Source organism: Polypterus senegalus, chromosome 8 (assembly GCF_016835505.1).
Source record: "Polypterus senegalus isolate Bchr_013 chromosome 8, ASM1683550v1, whole genome shotgun sequence".
Classification (NCBI taxonomy): domain Eukaryota; kingdom Metazoa; phylum Chordata; class Cladistia; order Polypteriformes; family Polypteridae; genus Polypterus; species Polypterus senegalus.
In genome coordinates, this window is record NC_053161.1 from 53,240,811 (window position 1) to 53,248,588 (window position 7,778).

General features: G+C 37.2%; 1 protein-coding gene across 1 annotated transcript in view; it reads right to left on the bottom strand.

The window, feature by feature from the left end:
* The window catches only part of tbc1d22a (TBC1 domain family, member 22a), a 212,609-nt gene that overhangs the window by 23,484 nt on the left and 181,347 nt on the right, over positions 1-7,778 (bottom strand). The window lies entirely within an intron of this gene.

Genomic DNA, 7,778 nt, shown 5'->3' on the forward strand with positions numbered 1-7,778 from the left:
TACATGGTAAATTGTCTAGGTCCATGTTGGCAAATTCCCATTATTACACTTCATGCTTCTGATGAAAGAATCATGAACATTGAGGTTTGCAAAAGTAAGTTTTGCTGTCAATTCTCTAAGTGCTCTTTGAGAGGTTTTGATGACTTTATGTAACATTCTACACTATGTCCTTGAAGAAAATTGGCAGGGTGGGCATACTTCTGAAAACTAGTATAACCAAGTATATCCATTTTAAAAATGTCTCTTTATATGCAGAAACAGTACATTAGAAATGGCTTTATAACACTTTCCATTATGAAATATATATAATTATTTCTTTTTTCTGATTGTTATCTGACTTCCAATTTAAAGCATGTACTGTATGCTGAGACCTATACCTGTTAAGGGCAATATTCGGTCAGAGTTATAATGGATTTAAGGATTCTTTGTCATCACTTTATTCAGACATCAAAACCTAGTCATCCCTTTAACTGCAAGAGGTGGGACAATAACTTACTGTGATCTGAAGATTTCTTTTGTGACTACTAGGGGGCTACGCCCCTTGCTCGCTTCGCTCGACAACCACTGTCTGAGATATTTAAAGGTAAGTTAAACGTTTTGTGAGCTATTTTACCGTATAGAAGAAGAATTGCTGCTATATCTGTCCATGCTATCGATGTAATGTTTTTGAACAGCTGTTTGCAATAATGGAGTAAACATTTATACAAAAATGTTTTCCCTGTTCTGCCTTACCCATCTATGAAGAATAATCACTGTTTCTCCGAGAAAACTTTTTTGAATTGTGTCAAAAATGGATCTTTGATCATCGTTTAATTGTGAGTATATTTCCTGATATATTTTTCTATGGTCTTCCACTGTTACATCTACGTCTACTTTTATCTCTTTCTTTACCTCCGATTCTTTAATTTCTTCTGGAATTCCAAATTATTGCATTGTTAAATCTTCTGCTTCTAACAATTCTTTGATGATTAAAAGAGGCATTTGTTCTTTTGACTTTTTGGATAATGGTCCTTTGAACGCTTCCCATAATTGTAAAGCATCAACTTCCTCTGTCATAATTGCAACTTCCCTTGTCATAATTAAGTATACGAAGAAGGGTCTTAATTTGTCAGGATTCATTACAGACTTAAAATCAGACATCATTTCATACATATAGTCATCCGATTTACATAATCCAACTGCTCGAGCCGCTTCTTGAAAGGTACTGTATGTATTTCCATCTATAGTTAGAACATTTCTATATGACGTTGCTCCTTTCGATTCTCATTAACAACAATTTTAAATAAAAGCGTTCACTACCTTTTGGTGATACAATATTTAATAGTGCAACACTTATGCAATTAATTTTTCATGGATGCATATGCCTTTGCATTTACGTCTTTTTTATTTAGTTTGAAATAAGCCAAAAATTTGTTTTTTTGTTTTTGCTACTTGTAAAGCATCTGCTTCTTCGCCTTCTTTGAATTGAACCATATTCTGTCCTGGTAAATGAATCGGTAATAATTTTACAGAATGACTTCGACCGTGCATTGGTAATTCCTTTAAATGCCAGCCACTTTCCATTGCACTAACGTATCGAGTATCTAAATACGCTTGAACATAATCCTGTGCTTGTTCTTTCAATAAAGTTACACGTAATCGATCGTGCCCTTTATGAATGTACTTGTAGATGTACTTAATACTCATCACTGATGCACAATACTCGACATTAATATGACAATCAAATCTTTTTAGCAAATATGAGTTATATGGTACAATCAATGATTCATCGATCATCACAATTTTTCCATCTTTCTTTCCGTGACGATTATTTCTTCGCCGATAATCTGGAAAGCCAGCCTTAGTCATATCTGTTGTTTGAACGAAAGATTTTGGAAATTCTTTTAAACCCTTTTTTTCTTTCAACAACATTTATTTATATAGCAAATTTCATACAAAAAAACGTAGCTCAAACTGCTTTACAAAATGAAGAATAGAAAAATAAAAGACACATTAAGAAAACAAAATAAGTCAACATTAAATAACATAGAATAAGTAAGGTCCAATGGCTAGGGTGGACAGAAAAAAAAAAAAAAAAACCTGCAGGGATTCCAGACCATGAGACCGTCCAGTCCCCTCTGGGCAATCTAACTAACATAAATGAAACAGTCCTCTTTGTATTTAGGGTTCTCACGGAAGGATTTGATGATGGTCACGTAGACTTATGGCTTTCAATCCATCAATGTTGGAGCATCATGATGCTTTGAGTAGGTGTTGGTGGCGCAGGCCGCCACCACAAAGAAACCGGAAAAAGAAACAGAAGAGAGAGTAGGGGTTAGTATGGATTTTAGAGTCACTACGAATAGTTATTAAGATGAATTGAACATGCAGAGTATCCGGATTAAGTTAAAGTGAAGTTATTAAAAGGCCATGTTAAAGTAATGTGTTTTCAGCAGTGTTTTAAAGCGCTCTACTGTATTAGCCTGGCAAATTCCTATTGGCAGGCTATTCCAGATTTTAGGTGCATAACAGCAGAAGGCAGCCTCACCACTTCTTTTAAGTTTAGCTTTTGGAACTGTAAGGAGAAACTCATTTGAAGATCTAAAGTTACGATTTGGGATATAGGGTGCCAGACATTCCGATATATAAGATGGAGCGAGATTATTTAGGGCTTTATAAACCATAAGCAGAATTTTAAAGTCAATTCTGAAAGACACAGGTAACCAGTGTAGTGACATCAAAACTGGAGAAATGTGTTCGGATTTACTTTTCCTAGTTAGAATTTCTAGCAGGTGCATTCTGCACTAGTTGCAAATGATTTATGTCTTTTTTGGGTAGTCCTGAGAGGAGTGCGTTACAGTAATCTAGTCGACTGAAAACAAAAGCGTGAATTAATTTCTCAGCATCTTTCAATGATATAAGAGGTCTAAATTTTGCTATGTTTCTGAAGTGAAAAAATGCTATCGTAGTGGTCTGATGAATATACAATTTACAATTCAGGTTACAGTCAACAGTTATCCCTAAGTTTATTACTTCCGTGTTAACTTTTAATCCTAATGGATCAAGTTTATTTCTTATAACCTCATTGAATCCATTATTGCCAATCACTAAAATTTCAGTTTTCTCTTTATTTAGTTTGAGAAAATTACTATTCATCCATTCCGAAATACCAGTAAGACATTGTGTTAGTGAATCGAGAGAGTCGGTGTCATCAGGTGCTATTGATAAGTACAGCTGTGTGTCATCAGTGTAGCTGTGGTAGCTCACGTTGTAGCCTGAGATAATCTGACCTAACGGGAGCATATAGATTGAGAAGAGCAGCGGACCTAGGATTGAGCCTTGTGAAACACCATATAGAATATCATGTGTCTTTGAGTTGTGATTACCACAACTCACAAAGAATTTTCTCCCTGCCAGGTAGGATTCAAACCAATTTAAGACACTGCCAGAGAAGCCCACCCATTGACTAAGGCGATTTCGAAGAATATTGTGATCAATGGTGTCAAATGCGGCACTCAGATCTAGGAGGATGAGAACAGATAAATGGCCTCTGTTTGCATTTACCCGCAAGTCATTTACTACTTTAATGAGTGCAGTTTCTGTGCTGTGATTTGTTCTGAAACCTGACTGAAATTTATCAAGAATAGCATGTTTATTGAGGTGGTCATTTAACTGCAAAATGACTGCCTTCTCTAGAATTTTACTTAAGAAGGGCAGGTTAGAGATGGGTCTAAAATTTTCAAAAGCAGAGGGGTCAAGATTATTTTTCTTGAGCGGAGGTTTAACTACAGCAGTCTTAAGGCAGTCTGGGAAGACCCCCGTATTTAATGACGAATTTACTAATTTACCTTCGAGTCCCAACATACTGAATCTTTTAAATGAGTTCCATGAGACATGTGTTTAATGACTTTGTACCATAATTCAGGATTGGTTTCTCTGTTTGGAATTTCAGCACAGGCAAAACGATCTACATCATTAGCAGTTAATAATTTTTTGTAAAGTAACCAATAAATGCATGTGAGGTAAACCCCGTTTTTGAAATTCGATTATGTAAATGTATGCTCGTATTTGACAGAACACCCTTTCGAGTTCGTTGAATAAAATTAAGACTTTGATAAAACAATCTACTTATAAAAGTCGGAATATTCAGAGCCAATGTGGCTGGTGGCATTGTTTTCATTAATCTCCAGATTTCTGGCCATTGTGGATTGCACGGCATTGTAATAAATAAATCTGGCCGACCGATAGTTCTGGATATTGCCATTGCATTATGATATAACTTTTGCAATGCTCTTGGACTACCCTGAATTGATGATGGCAATATTACTGCTTTACCTATTTTGAATTTGTCTGAACTATAGATATTTGAATTTTGAACATGATCAAGGAGTCCTTGCATATGTTCCATTCTAAGTTTTGCTTGATTCGATTTAATGAAGAAAAGACAATTAGCTTGATTCGACTTTTAGATACGCATTAATAATGTAATGTTGTGTTAGACATTGAGATGACAGCAGTGGGTTAAATATATTGGAACGTATTGCTAATTATTCCCCTGAAATATTGTGTTGGTGTTATTCGTTTTTGTGAAATTGTGTGTTTCATATTGTATGACCATCCTGCTTCTCCATCTGGGAAAAGCAAGGGAAAGAGTAATGGATCGGAATGTGGTGAATTATTAGACAGAAATGTCAATTCATGTTCTGCTTTCGAATAAACACAAATATTTACTCTGTTTTTGATATTTCTGTCTTTCGAAACTATTATCTCTGATAACTCGTCACATGTTGGTTTATTATATATGCGTGCGTGATCTTACTGATTCATACAGAAATCCAAGAAAACTTCTTTGTCCATGTAATGTCCTTGCTTTATCCTGCATTTTTTTCAATGACATCAGGTCCGTGGTGATTATTTTCCCTTTTTGATTAATAATTTCAGTTTTTTTACGCTACTGTGAGCGTTTATTTCTTTTTATACTTTCTAATTTTCCTATTTTCATATTTGTATCATGACAACTTTTTTTTCTTTTTTTTAGCCTTTCGAAATCTCTAACCTGTTCTGCATGTGCATAGCACCAACGTCCGTATCGGACGTGCTTTTTTTTTTCCAATTCCACTTCTTCCGGGCTAATAATTACTTTCCTTATTTTCTGAATTCTTTTTTGTTTCTCCAACGCTTTTGAGTCTCTTTTCTCCGCGCTGCTCTTTCTTCTTCGTTTAGTTGTCTGCATTTCATTTATAACATATTGTCCTTATATGCTTTATATGTGCTGAGAGCCCTGGATCTGTGTGTGCTCAAAGCATTTACACAATTGATGGTTTTTCCCTTTGCAGTCTTATTTGATATTGGTTTTAAGTAGGGCATGTCTTGCAAGAATCTCATGTTCTGCGTCATCGCAAGATGTTCCTGAGTCAATCTCTTGGCAGAAAGTCTCATGTTTAAGGTCCATGCGAGACGCTCCGTGGCCAATCTCTTTAGTCTTGCGGGTCTTTTAAGTGTCTTATGTGATATAAACAAGAAGATCACGTATCGTCTCCTAGTCATTCCCTCACACAGGATTATTTATTATAATAGAGAGATTTACATAGCAACCAACAGGAAAACATTTTTTTTTTTCCATTTAAGACTCTAAACTAGTTATATATTCCATCCATCTATCTTCCAACCCGCTGAATCCGACCACGGGGTCATGGGGGTCCGCTGGAGCCAATCTCAGCCAACACAGGGCACAAGGCAGGAACCAATCCCGGGCAGGGTGCCAAACCACCGCAGTATATATTCTACTAGCTGAATACCCGCGCTTCGCAGCGGAGAAGTAGTGTGTTAAAGAAGTTATGAAAAAGAAAAGGAAAAATTTTAAAAATAACGTAACATGATTGTTATTGTAATTGTTTTGTCATTGATATGAGTGTTGTCATATCTATATATCTATACTAATAAAAGGCAAAGCCCTCACTGACTCACTCATCACTAATTCTCCAACTTCCCGTGTAGGTAGAAGGCTGAAATTTGGCAGGCTCATTCCTTACAGCTTACTTACAAAAGTTGGGCAGGTTTCATTTCGAAATTCTACGCCTAATGGTCATAACTGGAAGGTATTTTTCTCCATTAACTGTAATGGAGTTGAGCTGGAATGACGTGGGGGGGGCGGAGTTTCGTGTGACATCATCACGCCTCTCACGTAATCACGTGAACTGACTGTCAACGCAGTGCGTAGAAAACCAGGAAGACCTCCAAAAAGCTCTTAAGAAAACATGCATTATATAATTGAGAAGGCAGCGAAACAATAAGAAGCGAGTGAGTGACATATACTACCATATTCATGACTGCTGCTACCTCGGAAAGAAAGCAAGGTGTAAACCTAAACTTTAAATTAAGTTCATAGACAGGCTACCGCTGGCGTTTCACATGCCCACAGGTAATGCGGGATACAAGTTTAATGAGAGGACGCAGGATATAAACGAGAGTTTTGATCACTTTATAACTAAGTTAAAATTGCAGGTGAAGGGGTGTGCTTATGCAAATTCCGAGACTGTGTTTGTGGGGATTGACAGTTAAGGCGGGTGGGGGAGTCACGTCATCATCTCCCCTCCCATTCATCTCATTTGGCTCTGAGCTGAGCACAGAGCTGAGCGCAGCTAACGCCGTCTTCGAAGCAACTTCGTCAGACTGCCACCAAATACTCACAGAAAAATCCACAAGTTAATACACACGCTGTCTCTATAGAGTTTCTCCACACTGAATCCTCCAGGCACTACTTACAAAAGGTTACATTGACAATCGTGTTACGTTATTTTTAAAATCTTTCCTTTTCTTAGCACAAGCACAGCTGAGAAGCTTCGATGCATGTGCTCCATAACGCGTTAAAAAATAATGCATTTAATCACACTTTGCATTACAAGCAAAGGGGAGCTTTTGTCAATGCATGATTTCCTGGTACACCGATTACATTGATCAGCGATCCCGATTCATTTTACCCTCGCACCACCTTAGTTTGAGAAGAAGTATGAAAAATATGAGGTTAACACAGAAAAACAGATCACCAATTCAAGCTTTATGAATAATCGATTCGCCATCAATAATTGTTTTGGTAAAGCCATCCTCCTTCCATTTTATAATTTTTCCGCCACTAGCCATGATTAAATGAACGGTAAATAAAGTAAGAGCAAAGTGAGGGTGACTTATTTAGGCAGGCATATATATGACAGCAACACTCATGACAATGTCAATCATGTTACGCTATTATTAAAATGTTTCCTTTTCTTTTCATTACTTCTTTAACACACTACTTCTCGCTGAGGGCGGGTATTTTGATATATATATATATATATATATATATATATATATAATATATGAATGACCTCCAAAGAGCGCTGAGACTTTTGATATCATGAACGTGTCTGCAAGAACTGTGGTCTCCTGCCCTGCAAAAGTCGAGCAGCCAGCGCGTGCATAGCTGTGCCGGCCTTTGAGACGCTGACTGCGCTTCTGCCTTAAGTCAAAGTGAGCACTTTTAATTTTTTTCATCCTCCCCCTGCGCTATAGCCCAGACAAGTGCAAACACGGGACCCCTTTTCTACACCATGGCAAAATAATATTAAGGCGATTCACACTTTCTTTTGCACGATACGATTATGAGGTTCTCACCGGATTATGAAGACACGCACACAGTGGAGGACTGACAGTGCCATCACAGCCGATTAATGGCGGGACGCCTCACCAGTCTACACAAGACCCACCGCGACTGTCCCCAAAAGGCGATCATAACGTCAGCGAACACATCTCTCTATACTATA